Source organism: Nicotiana attenuata, chromosome 12 (assembly GCF_001879085.1).
Source record: "Nicotiana attenuata strain UT chromosome 12, NIATTr2, whole genome shotgun sequence".
In the NCBI taxonomy this organism is placed as follows: domain Eukaryota; kingdom Viridiplantae; phylum Streptophyta; class Magnoliopsida; order Solanales; family Solanaceae; genus Nicotiana; species Nicotiana attenuata.
The window spans coordinates 32,018,196-32,034,575 of NC_032000.1; positions in this window are offsets into that span (position 1 = coordinate 32,018,196).

Genomic DNA, 16,380 nt, shown 5'->3' on the forward strand with positions numbered 1-16,380 from the left:
AAAGTAGAATAGAAACAAATCCAAACATGGTTAGAAGTGCAATTAAGAGCAACACGCATAGCTAGATTGGATAGAAACCCAACTCCCAACCAATATCCTTGTGGATATCGATCCCGACCTTTCCGGTAAAAGCTGCATCGACCACTCTTTGCCATTTCATAGGGGTATAGGGTTGGAGCCGATCACTACTCCAACTGGTTGGGCTGCTGGAGTCTGATACTAGGGAGCCATCTGCTCCAGAGTGTGAATAGCAGGAGTCTGTGCTCCTCCCTCAGCCTGAGAGATGACTGGTGCCATAGGGAATGTAACGGCCTGGGCCACACTCTCCATAAGGTCTACCAAATAGACCAAAGCGTCCTGAAGCACTAGGGTGGCGATGAACCTCTCCGGGACCTGAGCCGGTCCAACATGCATAGTCTGGGCTAGAACCTCCTCATCAAACTCCACCTGAGGCTTCACTGCTGGTGGTGCTGCTCAAGCTCTAGGTTGAGCTCTGCCCCTACCTCGGCCTTTGGCACAGCCTCGGCCTCGACCTCTGCCCCTTGTAGGAGTTACCACTGGGGCTCTGGCTGCTGCTCAGCTGAAGATGCAGTACGTGTTCTCGCCATCTGCGAGAGAACAAGAGTAGAAGAGTTCAATTAGCAATGAGGCGCACAATAGAGAAGAATAGAAGTAAAACTTGTTCCTAAACTTCATAGCCTTTGGGAGATAAGTACAGACGTCTCCGTACCGATCCTCCAGACTCTACTAAGCCTGCTCGTGATTTGTGAGACCTTGGCAACCTAGTGCTCAGATACCAACTTGTCACGACCCGAAATTCCCACCTTCGGGACCGTGATGGCGCCTAACATTTCACTTGCTGGGCAAGCCAACGTTAGAGAACCGTTATGTCAATTATCATTCAAATTCAATAAATAAGTCAATTAAGCCAAAATGAAATAAAATCGGTTGTGGAATAACATAAATTCCCAATAGCTATTACAATACGGATCTGGAGTCACAAGTCACGAGCTTGTAGAATTTACTACAAATAGAGTCTTGAAAGAACTACAATTGTTTGAATGAAAAGGAACAGTGAAATAAGAAAAAAATAGAAGGGGACTTCAAGGTCTCCGGAGGCAGCAGATCTACCTCGAGTCTCCAAAGCTAGTCCAAGTTGCTCCAACTCACGGACAGCTAGGGCCAGTACCAAAATTTACACAAGAAGTGCAGAGTGTAGTATGAGTACAACTGACCCCATGTACTCGTAAGTGTTGAGCCTAACCTCGACGAAGTAGTGACGAGGCTATGAAAAAGACACCTACTTAATAAACCTGTGCATATAACAGTATATGTATAAGATAACAACAAATAAAAGCTAAACAGGTAATATCGGGAGGGGGACATGCTAAAGGGAATACAAGATACGAGAGATACAACGGAATGATAACCAGAACAGTCAATCCACCTTTAACCAGTAAGAACAATTAAGCACAATGAAGAAAATTGCGTGGCATCACCCTTCTTTTACTCTCAACCTCACAATGAAACAATGATACTGCACGGCATCACCCTTCGTCCATTAACTCTCATAACATGGCACGACATCTCCCTTCGTGCATTAACACTCAGAATATGGAACGACATCACCCTTCATGCATTAGCACTCTCCATTACCACATAACAATGAACAAGTAATAACAGGGAGATAGGATCAACAAGTACAAGCCTTACTTCAACAACGGTTCTATAATACCAATCTCAACTTTGGAATCAATGCTCAATTACCACAAAAGCCCATAAACACGGTAAGAATGATCAATTTAATAAATAAATAGTCTAAGCATGGATAACGTGATAAAGAAAGCAATAATTGCAAAGAACAAGTCCCACCCACATGCTATAACCCGACAATGTTGATACCCAATTATGCCTTCATATTTTTCAAATAATTATAAATACTTTCAAACATCATTTTGCATCATTATTTAGTTTACAAATCTATACAAGCATTTTCTATAATTTACTATAATTTTTAGAGCTTCAAAATTAATTTTCTTGCATTTAAATTACACAAATATTTAGTAATTATTCCTTTAAATTATTTGTGATGACTTAATCATCCAAATTACTTCATTTCGTATAATTATGATCACATTTTAAGCTATTTATCTAATTTTGCAATAATAGCCTATATTCATATACAAATGCTCCTTATCTATACTATTTGTGTCAAAAATAACATTTTATATTTTTATAATGCTAAATCATTATTTTAAATCATTTTAGTGCATAAAAATATTTTTTATTTGTTTACTAATAATTTTTATAAATTATTTGTTGATAAATTGTGTGTATTTAAGAGCTGGCCCAACTTTAAAGCAATTTTCGGACCAAAAATGGCCCAACACCTTAGCCCAGAACCCCTATCCCAAAGCCAAACGACCCTTTTACAAAACTCGGTCGGTACCCATTTTAATTAACCCGCCCCGTTCATTTTAATCCCAGCCGTTGATCTTTCAAGATCGACGACCCTCATTTATTCCCCTCATTTTAATTAGTCACCCCAACCCTAATCCCCTCATTCTCTTTAACTCGCCACCCTAAAACTCTCTCCTCTCCTCTCCATGAAAACCCTAGCCGCCCTCTCAAATCTCTCCAAATCTGTCTCAACCATGGATTCTTTCCATGATTTCCTTACCTTTTGTGTGTTATCTCGGTATTTTCAACAAAACTATGGTATCACCTAGTACTTGCCTAAATATGGCAAGTACTATCTCTCAGAATCCGACCATCCAACTTCAATCACTTGAATCTGATAGTATTTAGTCCATACACATCGTGACCAGGCTATACATCATGAGCTCTTCTAGGGATTCTGGATTGTGCTTGATGAATAAGATTCCTTGTTTGAAATTGGGTATGCTATGAAGGAACCGTTGAAGGCTCACACAGTGTTGGGTATTTCTTTTGGGCCTGCTGTGGGCCTAGTGTCATTATTTGTATAATATTTGTAATCATATTCATTATTAGGCATGTAATAACTTTGTAATAAACAATTGGGGTATTAGTAAAAAAGGGGAGTGGGTAGATTATGATATTTGCACGAAAGGGTAGAAAACATGCCTATAGGATTCAATGATTTACTTGCTATATATGCCTTTCACTCTCTATGTGCACAGTAGAAATCATGTCATTAGGAGAAGCACACAGTCACACTACTTGTCTACTCGCAAAGCATGAGCTCAAATACTTCAATTATCCCTGTTGCTACATGTCATTAGAAAACCTTCCCTTAGGAAATAAATATCGTTGAACTTTCCTTCAATTTGCATTGCTGCAACATATCCACTAGAAATCATGCCTATAGGATTTTAATCATTTCATTTGTTACCGTATCGTACCGTTCACCTAGAAAACATGCCTATAAGGTTAAGCTATATTAATAAAATCATTTCCAAGTGCTAAACGTTAGAGGTCATGGCTATAGGATATAACTATTCGCCTTAATAATTGTTAATGTTGCACTTATCAACATTGTTTATTGCTCATTTAGGCCGTTGTCAAAAGCCTGAGTAATTCTGGGCTTTTCTCTAATAGATTTCACTATCACTTAGCGCGTAAATCACTTAGACACAGCATCTGTAGGTCAAATAACTGGAAATCTGCAATCTTAAATCATCACGTAACAATCGTGTAATTATTTGGAGATGGGCACCACCTTGCATCTGAAATTGATTGCATGTTTTTCAAAGTCACATAGAAATCATGTCTATAGGGCTTAAGGTTCTTAATTCTGAACAGCCTAACAGGAAAACCTGTTTCGCATGCAATTGTTGCTTAAGTATGGAGGTTAACTTGAGCCCTTAACTGTCCATATTTGAAGTCCAAAAAGTGTTTTGTATGTAGTCTAGTTTTGACATTTTTGAGCAGCCAAAGTAAGGTATAGAACCACCAAGTAGAGGTCTAATACCTCCTGGACCATAGGTATGGGACGGGTAGTGCAGGCATAGAGCACCACATAGAATTGGATTAGAACGCTTTTTGGTAAACAACTTTAACATAGTAATTGGGTAGCAGGAGATGATAGTCTGTGCTCGCTGAATAATATGAGTAACTCCCTACCTTAAGGGAGTTACAAAGTATTATTTATGTTGCACGTCTGATCCTTTAGGCTAAAAAACTTAGGAACCTCCCCCCCCCCCCCCATTTTATATGTTGCTATTAGATCCAAATAGTTTTATCCCTATATTCGTACTAAGATCTGTACTAATCATGTTGTAATAAAATTCTTTGACCATTTTCCCTTTGTTTATTTGATCACTTAGCTTAATTGTAATCCACATAATCTTAAGTTCGGTCGGGACCCACAGTTGTGCACCTCGAAGAGTGCCTAACACCTTCTATTTGAGGTAATTTGAGCCCTTACTCGACGTTGACTAGTCAAACAGAGTTATATGCATAATAGGTGCCCTAACTCACCTTGAAAAGCGTTAGGTGGTGACTCTTCTCCTTTTAATACTCTATCTCCCATTCTAAAAGGAGTTATCACAACGTCGAAACCCGCTTTTGCGAGAAAACGGGCGCGACAGCATGGCGACTCTGCTGGGGATATACTTAGGCTCTTACCATAATGAACTTGGCTTATATGGATTAGTTTTCTTTGTTATAAAACGCACATTCCTTTTCCATCTCTATTTGTTAAATTTCACTATTGCATGCACATCCCTTTCTCATTCACTTTTACTTATTTAAACCCGTTATAACATGCACATCCCTTCCCTTCTCCACCTTTATTTATTTAAATTTTTTATAACATGCACATCCCTTTCCCTATTCGCCCTTAATTCCTCTAACTGCTCTTCATTTGCTATATCATGCTTCTCCCGTCCCTACTCCCTTGCTTGCTTTATTACATTGTCATATATTCCACGAACTAACTTCTTCCTTTGTCTTTCTTTTACGTTTTTCATGTTTTACCTTAATACTATATTTACCACTTTTTACATATTTATCATGCAAATATTTGGCAATGTGTTATTATCTCTGCATAAATCATGCTCCGCATCATACTCTACTCATGCCAATTATCAACATAGCGGCGCTTTATGAGTGTCTGCGCTCTTCCAAAATTACCCTTTTTAAATCGGATAGGCTTATTTGCGGTAGACTTGTCGATCAGCGGTACAGTCGACGGTCCCGTACCTTTCTCTCTCAAGTTGTCCACTTGAGAGTACCAGTCTAGGCCATTCTAGAAACCTCACTCCAACATTAAATGTACATGAATCATGTTAAACCTAGTACGGGTTAGAACGTCGTTAACGTGATAGCCGGCTAAGATAAGCCTTGTCCAAAATTCGACGGGATTTCCACAATCCCAATAGACACCATCATGTTATGTGCAATACTTGGAGAAAATATGCCAATATGTTGATCATTAGTGTGTAAATAGTCGAATCTGGAGGGGGGGGAGGGCTAGCCTCTATTTGTTTGTAGAAAATGAAGCACGAAGTCCCCAGGTTCGGCATGGTCCAAAACATCCCACCTCTGCTACTTGATTGGTGGAAAAATCTCGTGCCTAGCGACAAGAATCATGTGAGAAGGGTCCTTGGTAATTTGCCGTCCTTGTTAGATATACGACCGAATAGAGCATTGATTGAGGCCACTACTATGTTTTGGGATGAGAAAAGGGTCGTCTTCTGCTTCGGTGACATAGAAATGACTCCTCTCTTAGAGGAAATAGGAGGTTTCGCTAAGCTGCCATGGGATATTCCAGGGTTATTAGTGCCACAGAATTGCACCCCTCGCGGTTTTCTGAAAATGCTGGGTTTCAAGAAAAATGATGAGTTGCTTTGTTTGAAGAAGTCGTACATCCTATTTCAATTCCTTTTATGAGCGTTATGGGCACAACAAGTCATATCGCATTCATCATGATGAACTTGCCATTACTTCCTTGGGTACGCACCGTCGAGTTTATGTGTGCATTGTCTGCTTCTTGGCGTTGTTGATATTTCCAATAAAAGGGGGAAGGATTATCCCCATTTAGCAATGGTCACCAGGACTTTGATAGAAGACATTGAGGGACAGACTTATACCATCATCCCCATGATCCTAGCCAAAATGTACCACGCTTTAGATCGGTGCAAGCAGGGATTCGGGCACTTTGAAGGTTGTAACTTGTTACTACAAGTCTGGTTGTTAGAACATTTCTAGAGGGGTGAATATCACCAAGAGCTTCTGCATTGACCGTTGAATGACTACATAGCTTACCATCACCCAAAGAGAATGACATTTATCCAAACAGGTTTGCACAACATGGAAATGCTGTGAGCTGGGTGCATTTCTTTAGCAATCTGACGGACGAGCAGGTACATTGGATGTTTGAATGGTTTCCTAGCAATGAGTTCATCATCAGGTCAAGAGAGACTACTCACCTAGTACTGATCGGGTTGAGGGGAATCTATCCTTATACTCCTATAAGGGTAATGAGACAAGCGGGAAGAAAACAGGTTATACCTCGGGTTTACAACATGGTCCAGTACAAAGTAGATTTTAAAGGGGACGTTATTCCATTCAAGTTCGAGGCACAACATATGTGGAATCAGAAGGTCATTGTGGAAAAGGATACTATTGAGCCAGAAAGGTATCATGTCGGCCATGCATACTTCTACCCGCCATGGTTAGTGGACGATATAGCGGGAGATATCAAGCCGGGAATTAATCTGAAAAACAGGATCATAGATGACGCTGCTGAAGCACAGGTCAAGTACAGGAGGTTGTGCAAGAGGGTCTTCGAATCTGAAGCTAGCATCTGGAGCAACACAAAGTGGATATGGAAGCAATCAACGAATAGAGGGAAATCGCCACTAAATCAATAGAAAGATTAGAATAGTTGGAGCAAGGGTTGATGAAGCTTGAGGGAAAGATGAGAAAGAGGCTTTCAGATTGTCAGAACACGGATGGCAATGAAGGGGGGCATCTAGCAAAGGCTTACCTGCTGTTGGATATGCGCGACTCGGGGAATCTGATCGATGGAGTCAAATGAGCCAAGCACGGGGAAGGTCCTTCTGGGACCAAGTAAATTAGAAAATGATGTTCTTTACTACTTTCTAGCTTAGTTTTAGATTTCGATTGTAATAAGGCAAATGCCATTAGTAACTTTCTTATTTTTATCGTTTTAATAAGGATTTGATTCATTTTCGCATTAATGAAATGACATAATAATTGGCATCAATTTTATCCAAGTTTATGTGTTGCTTAGGCCTACCTCGAGCACAATGAGGTCCCCAAATTAGGACGCGAATTTATTACATGATTTTGCAAAACATTGTTCAATATTGCAAGCATTCTTTCAATGTCCCTTACTGACTTGGGTGCCTTTTGTTTTTCTTTCTTTTGATTATTCCCATTCCCCAAGGTTGTTTCGTGCATACGCATCATCCGCATATCACACTAGATCCAAAGGTCCTCCACCTCCTCCTCCACCAAGTGATCCTAAAGGCAGAAGCAAAGGGAAAGGAAAGATGGACGATTTAATTGGTATCAGAAAGGACAATGAGAAAATGTTGAAACTTCGGATGGTCGAAGTAATCCAGCACAGAACGAATTGGTCCTACGCCTGGAACAGAAAATATTGGAGCTACAAGGAGAACTTGAGCAGGTCCGAAACTTGGCAAACCTTTCCCTCACCCTAAACGTCCCTGATATCAACCAACAAAACCCAAACGCCCAAAACCTGACACCTCCCCAAAATGCACAGAACTAAAATCCACCGCCAAACCCTCTCGCACCACATCAATACACACCTCCTCAGAACCATAACCCTCCACTGGTACCAACTCCTCAACAACACCATCACCATCCAACTCAATACCCACGAACCACCACTTACCACACTCCTCAGAATGCATCGCAACCTACTCCTGATCCCCGAAACTCAACAATGACCACCATTATGCCCAGATTCCCGGAGTCCACCAAAGCAATCCTATATATGTGGAAATTTTACCCCACACCCCATAACAAACCCTATATATACCGAAATCCACCGAGAAGGACCTGCTCATCAAGAACATAGCGGAAGAACTGAAGAAGCTCACTGGCAGAGTTCATAGTGTCAAAGGTGGCAAGGGCATTAAAGGTTTAAGTTATGAGGACTTGTGCATTCAACCAGATGTAGAATTGCCGAAGGGTTACAAACCTCCCAAGTTCGAAGTGTTCGACGGAACTGGTGATCCGTAAGTGCATCTAAGAACATACTGTGACAAAGTTGTAGGGATTGGCAAAGATGAACGAATTTGTATGAAGCTATTTATGAGGAGCCTCACTGGAGATGCTTTGTCTTGGTACATCAGTCAGAACCCAAAGAAGTGGGTTAATTGGGTGAGCATGGCGTCAAATTTCATGGATCGATTTAGGTTCAACACAGAAAATGCACCAGGCGTTTTCTACATTCATATCTCAAGAAGAAACCAACAGAAACCTTCCGCGAGTATGCTACCCGGTGGAGATCTGAAGTTGCGAAAGTAAGGCCAGCACTTGAGAAGAACAGATGAATAAGTTCTTTGTCAGAGCTCAAGACCCGCAATACTATGAAAGGTTGATGGTTATTGAAAAACTTAAATTCTCTGACATCATCAAGCTGGGTGAAATAATCGAAGAAGGGATCAAGAGCGGAATGGTGACAAATTTCGAAGCACTCCAGGACACAAATAAAGCTTTGAAGTCAGGAGGTATCTCCAAGAGAAAGAAGTGGGTGCAGTAATGGTAGCCGAAGGTCCGAAGTCTCCTCTCACATACCAAACACCTCCACTCACATACCATCCTTCACCCCCCAGATACCAAAAACCTGCTGCCACCTACCACACTTATAACACCCAACTCGCATATTACCACTCACCACCACCAACCTGCTAAAATTACCAAAAACCAAGACCAAATTTTGACCGCAGACCATCTAGACAATACACTCCAATTGCTGAACCCATAGACCAACTCTACGAGAGACTGATGGCTGCCGGTTGTGTCACTCCCATTCCCGATGTTGCTATGGAAAACTCTTCTCAGTGGATTAACCCAAAGAAGGCATGTGCCTATCACTCAGGCATGAAGGGTTATACCATTGATGAGTGTCGCACTCTGAAGGACAAGATTCAGATATTAATTGATACTAAAGTCATACAGGAAAAGGAGGCTGCCCCCAACGTTCATAACAATCCTCTCTCGGATCACAGAGGTAAGGGAGTAAATGTGATAGAGACCGATGAAGAATGGGATCCGGAAGGGTCAATTGGACTCATTCGGGAGGGGGTGATCCTAAAACATCTCCAATCACCCTCACGCCCATTGTAGTGCAAACCCTGGCACCTATTGAAGTTGAGGTAGCCGCACCACTGCCGTTTGAAGTCTAGGTGTCCATACCCTTCACCGTGATGGTAGCACCTACACCATCTTATAAGTCTGATGTTGTGTCGTGGATTATGTTGCGGAAGCAAAAAGGAAAGGAAAAGCGAAAATGGAAGAAACAGGTGCAGCACAAGGCATGACTAGAACCGGTAGGGTTTATACACTCGAGCACTTGGAAGGAACAAGCAAAGAAGCTGCATCTAAGCCGCCTATCATTGAGACCAGCCCGGATGACCTTTGGAGGAAAGTGCAAACGAGAGAATACTCTGTGGTTGACCATTTGAACAGAACTCCTGCTCAGATATCCATTTTGTCATTGCTACAAAACTCCGAGACACACAGGAATGCCCTGATAAAGGTGCTGAGTGAATCCTATGTACCCACCAACATCACTAGTGGGAAAACGGCCAACATGGTCGGGCAGGTATTGAAAAGCCAGAAAATCACTTTTCATGAAGACGAGCTGCCACCAGAAGGACTAAGTCACAACGGGGCACTACATATCACAGTTCAATTTGAGGACAAATTCACCGCCAGGGTCCTGATAGACGGGGGTTCGAGTCTCAACATATGTCCACTGAATACTTTGAAGAGACTGGGTAAAGGCCTGCACGTGATACGAGCAGGAAACATGAATATGAAGGCGTTTGACGGATCTTGGAGGGCCACAATCGAGGAGGTCAACCTCAGCCTACAGATGGGCCCAACCTGGTTTGATGTTGAGTTTCAAGTGCTGGATATATCTGCTACCTACAATCTATTTTTGGGACAACACTGGATACATTCACTGGGGTCGTAGCTTCTACTCTGCATAAGGCTGTGAAGTTTGAGTGGAACCATCAAGAGGTGATCATCCATGGAGACGGGAGTAATCCCATTTATACCAATCAGACTGTTCCAGTCATCAAGAATAGGAGGAAGCTGGGTGGAGAAACATACCATCGCATTGAGCATGTCAACGTAATTAAAAAAAACAAATGGTGGAGCAACAATCTCATTTCTATGGAGACGGGAGTAATCCCATTTCTATGGACAGGTTATGAGCTTGGCAAGGGTCTTGGCAAGAATCTCCAAGGGATCACCAAATCGGTACAGCTAAAGCGTCATGGTACAACTTTTGGGCTTGGGTATGAATACACTTGGCAAGAGTACCAGGATTGGGCGCCGCCATGGTGTTGTCCTTATTATCCTCTGGAACAACCAGTACCACATTTGCACCAGACATTTCATCAAGCTGATATGATGTGGGGGTCTGAAGAAGATGAAGCTTTAGCTGGCATAAGGAAGCTGTTTCTGGATGATGAAAACATGGATTGCAGTGTGATAGTTGAGGATGAGGAGGAGGAGGAAGACCTTACTACTATGGAGAATGGAGTTGTTCTCAAGAACTAGACTGCTGCACCATTGCGGGACCTCGAGTTCCTGGGTAGCCTGGCAATTAGCATCAATTATATTTTTAAAGCAATTTTACGAGCATCTAAGACATTTTCAGTATTTTGTTTTGAAATAATTGCTCAAGTCATCGAGCCGTACTTGTTTGACGTTTTCAAGATTTATTCAATGCATTGTTATTTTTAGTATTTATTATTATTCTTTATGTTTTCTCTCTACAACATTATTATTACCTATCCCAATGAACTTACGACTATGACATGTAATGAGACAACACAACATAAGGATAGTGATTCAGAGGATCTGGAAGATGATATAATACCTAAGGAAACTGTCATAGAAGTGGAAAACTTTGAAAACAAGCCTAAGTCTAATTTAGACGAGACTGAGATAGTTAACTTAGGAGACTCTGAAACAGTCAAGGAAACACGTACAAGCATTCATCTATCACCGTCAGAGAAGGAAGAATGCGTCCGGTCCTGAAAGAGTATGAAGATATTTTTGCATGGTCCTACGATGATATGACTGGTTTGAGCACATCCATAGTGGCTCACAAGCTACCTACCGATCCCATGGTCCACCTGTAAAACAGAAACTCAGAAAATTCAAGCCGGATATGAGTTTGAAAATAAAAGAGGAAGTCACTAAGCAAATCAAAGCCAAGGTTCTCAGAGTGGTTGAGTATCCAACTTGGTTGGCGAACATCGTGCCAGTCCCAAAGAAAGACGGGAAGGTCAGAGTGTGTGTCGATTATCGGGATTTAAACAGAGCGAGTCCCAAAGATGATTTCCCATTGCCCAATATACATATACTAATCGACAACTGTGCCAAGCATGAACTCTAGTCTTTTGTGGATTGCTTCGCGGGGTATCATCAGATCTGGATGGATGAAGAGGATGCCGAAAAGACAACCTTTATCATCACCATGGTGGATGTACTGCTATAAAATGATGATGTTTGGCCTGAAGAATGCTAGAGCCACTTACATGAGAGCTATGACAACTATTTTCCACAACATGATACATAAGGAAATAGAGGTGTACGTGGATGACGTCATCATCAAATTCAGAAAAAGCACAGATTATATAGCTGACTTGAAGAAATTCTTCGATCGGCTTCGAAGATACAATCTGAAATTGAATCCTGTAAAGTGTGCCTTCGGAGTCCCCCCCCCCCCCCCCCCCGAAAAATTACCAGGATTCATCATCAGCCGACGAGGGATTGAATTGGACCTGTCAAAGGTCAAAGCTATCCAGGACTTGCCACCTCCGAAGAACAAAAAATATGTGATGAGTTTCTTAGGGCGTCTCAACTACATTAGCCATTTCATAGAACAATCAATCGTGATCTATGAACTAATTTTCAAAATGCCGAAGAAAGTTGCTGCAACAAGCTGGACCGAAGAATGCTAGAAATCCTTCGACAAAATCAAGGAGTATTTATCTAAACCACATGTTCTGGTCCCATCGAAACTAGGAAGACCTTTGCTGCTTTTTTTGTCTGTACTAGATGGGGCTTTTGGTTGTGTTCTGGCATAACACGATGAGACAGGAAGAAAGGAGTAGGCCATATATTATTTGAGTAAGAAATTCACACCCTATGAAGCACGATACTCTTTGTTGTAACGCACCTGCTGCGTTTTGACATGGATAACTCAAAAGTTGAGGCACTACTTCTGTGCCTACACCACATATCTCATATCAAGGATGGATCAGCTGAAATACATCTTCCACAAACCCATGCCTACGGGAAAGTTAGCAAAATGGCAGATATTGCTGAGTGAGTTCGACATCATCTATGTAACTCAAAAGGCGGTCAAAGGGAAAGTGTCGGCGGATCATTTGGCAAAAAATCCTGTAGACGGATAATACGAACCATTGAAAACGTATTTTCCCGATGAGGAGGTATCGTTTGTAGGAGAAGATATCACCGAAGCATACGATGGTTGGAGAATGTTCTTCGATGGAGCTGCAAACTTCAAAGGAATGGGTATCGGAGCTGTCTTAGTGTCAGAAATAGGCCAACACTATCCGGTATCCGCAAAACTCAAGTTTCCATGTACCAACAATATGGCAGAATATGAGGCTTGCATCTTGGGACTCAGGTTAGCCATTGACATGAATGTTCAGGAATTGCTAGTGATTGGAGATTCCGATCTTTTGGTACATCAAGTTTTGGGAGGATGGGCTACAAAGAATACCAAAATATTGTCATATCTATACTGTGTACAAGAGCTAATCATGAGGTTCACGAAGATATAATTCAAACATGTTCCGAGGGTTCAAAATGAGTTCGCAGATGCATTGGCCACTGTATCTTCCATGATACAACATCCAGACAAGAATTTCATCGATCCTGTCCCAATAGGAATTCATAAGCAGCCAGCTTATTTTGCTCATGTTGAAGAAGAAAGTGATGGAAACCCATGGTTCCACAATATCAAAGAATACTTGACAAAAGGTGAGTACCCGGAGCACGCAAATCATAATCAGAAACGCACACTCCGAAGGTTAGCTAACCACTTCTTTCAAAGAGGAGGAATTCTGTACAGAAGGACTCCTGACCTGGGGTTACTACGGTGTGTCGATGCCAAGGAAGCATCCAGATTGCTCGAGGAAGTACATGTCGGAACTTGCGGGCCACACATGAATGGTTTTGTCTTAGCCAAGAAAATACTAAGAGTAGGGTATTTCTGGATGACTATGGAAATAGACTGCATCAAGTATGTCCAGAAGTGTCACCAATGCCAGATACATGCTGATATGATACGAGTGCCACACAATGAACTCAATGCAACAAGCACACCCTGGCCTTTCTCCGCTTGGGGCATGGATGTCATCGTTCCAATCAAACTTGCTACTTCAAATGGGCATAGGTTCATTCTAGTGGCCATAGACTATTTCACAAAATGGGTTGAAGCCGCATCTTATAAGGTTGTAATTAAAAAGGTCGCGGCAGATTTTGTTCGGGATCGCATTATTTGTCGATTCGGGGTACCAAAGTCAATTATAACCGATAACACCGCCAATCTTAACAGTGATATAATGAAGGCCACGTGTGAAACTTTCAGGATCAAGAATTAGAATTCCACACCATATAGGCCGCAAATGAATGGAGCCGTAGACGCCTCCAACAAAAACATCAAGAAGATATTGAGGAAAATGGTAGATAATTACAAACAATGGCACGAGAAGCTACCATTTGCTCTACTAGGATATCGTACCACAGTTCGCACATCAACTGGGGAAACTCATTATTTATTGGTTTACGGACTAAAGCGGTTATCCCTACTGAAGTAGAAATCCCTTCTCTAAGAATCATACAAGAAGTTGAGCTCAGCGACGCAGAATGGGTGCAAAGCCGCTATGAACAACTGGCCCTCATTGATGGAAAGAGAATGAATGCACTATGTCACAGTCAACTCTACCATAATAGAATGGCAAGAGCTTTCAACAAAAAAGTCAGACCAAGGCAATTCACACCGGGGCAGTTGGTGCTAAAGCGAATTTTCTCGCATCAAGATAAAGCTAAAGGGAAATTTTCACCCAATTGGCAAGGTTCCTACATGGTTCATCGAATACTAATAGGAGGAGCACTTATACTTGCAGAAATGGACGGAGAGATTTGGCCAAAACCTATCAACTCAGACACAGTCAAGAGATACTATGTTTGCGATTGTTTATATTTCTTTATTTGATGTAATTGAACTATGCTTGACCTGGTTCCCTTTTAAGAGGGGATACGTAGGCAGCACTATGGGTTCAGTCACATCTTAATAAAATCTTCATGTTTTGCCATGATTAGAAACTGGGGCAGAATTTTGAGGAGGACCCTCAAAATTATAAAGCAAGTCCATCCAACCTCGTCATACGTGGAACAGTCAAAAGGTTGCATTTAAACTCGGGCACCCTCAAAATTCTAAAGTAAGGAGGTCGCTATGTCTCTATAATATGTCACAATCACCAGTTCATCTAGATTTTTAATATCGCATACTATTATATTTCAAATAACTATATTTTTGCAAATGCATGCATATTTTTTGAAAACTTTATTTCGATGACAGCCAGATGTTACCCAGGGTAACTCAAACAGGAACTCAAGGCAGAAGCAAAGATAGAGCAAGAAAACGAAAGCGCGAACCAACCTTCCCTACAGAACTCACAATTTTTCTTTGGATGCTGGCACAATAAGACAACGATATTCGCAGACACATCAAGTCACTGCCTTAAAAACAACAAATTTTCTAGCGCAAACATCTCCAGCTAAGAAATACTTTACTTTCTCACTATCACTCATCGTTTTCTCGCTGAGGCTAAGCATTGCTTCCCTAATTGCATAAGGCTAAGCACTGCCTCTGTCTGTATCAAGACTAAGCATTGTCTGCTTAATTGCATAAGGCTAAGCACTGCCTTTCCTTGCATGAGACTAAGCATCATCTCCTATTCCTGCATGAGGCTAAGCATTGCCTCCCTAATTGCATAAGGCTATGCACTGCCTTTCCCTGCATGACACTAAGCATTGCCTCCTATTCTTGCATTAGACTAAGCATTGTCTCCTATTCCTGCATGAGGCTAAGCATTGCCCCCCTAATTGCATAAGGCTAAGCACTGCCTTTTCCCGCATAAGATTAAATACTATCTCCATTACGCTATCTAAGACTTAGCACTATTCTCTATTCACCTGGGGCTAAACACTGCCCTCATCTTACACAAGACTAAGCCTTGTCTTGTTTCATTTCGCATATGACCAAGTATCATATCTTTGCATTTTATGGGCTGAAACATTGGCATTTTTTCCAAAGGCGTCATAGTCCGAAGACATCAACCTCATAGCCAGAAGACACCATTCTATGGCTTGAGGATCACTCAAAAGTGCACATCATTATTCAAAGGCGTCATAGTCCAGAGACACCATCCTTATGGCCCGACGACATCATTTCATGGCCTGTGAATCCCTTATCACACGATTCATGGCCAAGGAAGTCATGGTCTAAGGACATCATCCTCACCGTCCAAATACAACCTTCATGGTCCAAAGGGAATTTGCATCATGTTTAAATTCTCGCAATAACCCATATATATATGCATCATGTTTTATGTTTTGCAAGTAATCCAGGAAGTAACTTTTCTTCGAACGGGAGAAATCTTCACTCCGGTTTTCATTCACAATGTTCACATCCATCAATTGTTTCGAACGTAACCGACCACCATCAATTACGCGCCTTTTACTCTATGACCATTCAGATATTCGCTCTATGATACATCCGTAACGTTTCAGATTTACATTGATGACTCCGCATAAATTCATCCGATATTGTCCTACCCAAAAGAACCCTTTCCGAAACATACGACCATTCCTATAACAACTCCATCGGTTCGTTCACCGTTGGATCCGGAACTACACACGACCTGATTCTTGTAACACCAGGGATATGTAGGCAACTCAGGAACCAGGGTTCGGCCCCCATTTTTTCCAGATCACATCATCCCTCATTCGATTCAGCCAAAATTGGTCATCATTTTTTTTACGCGACAACTCTTTCATCATTCCCGGGTAAAGAGGGGCAGATGTTGATACCCAATCTTCCTCATATTTTTCAAATAA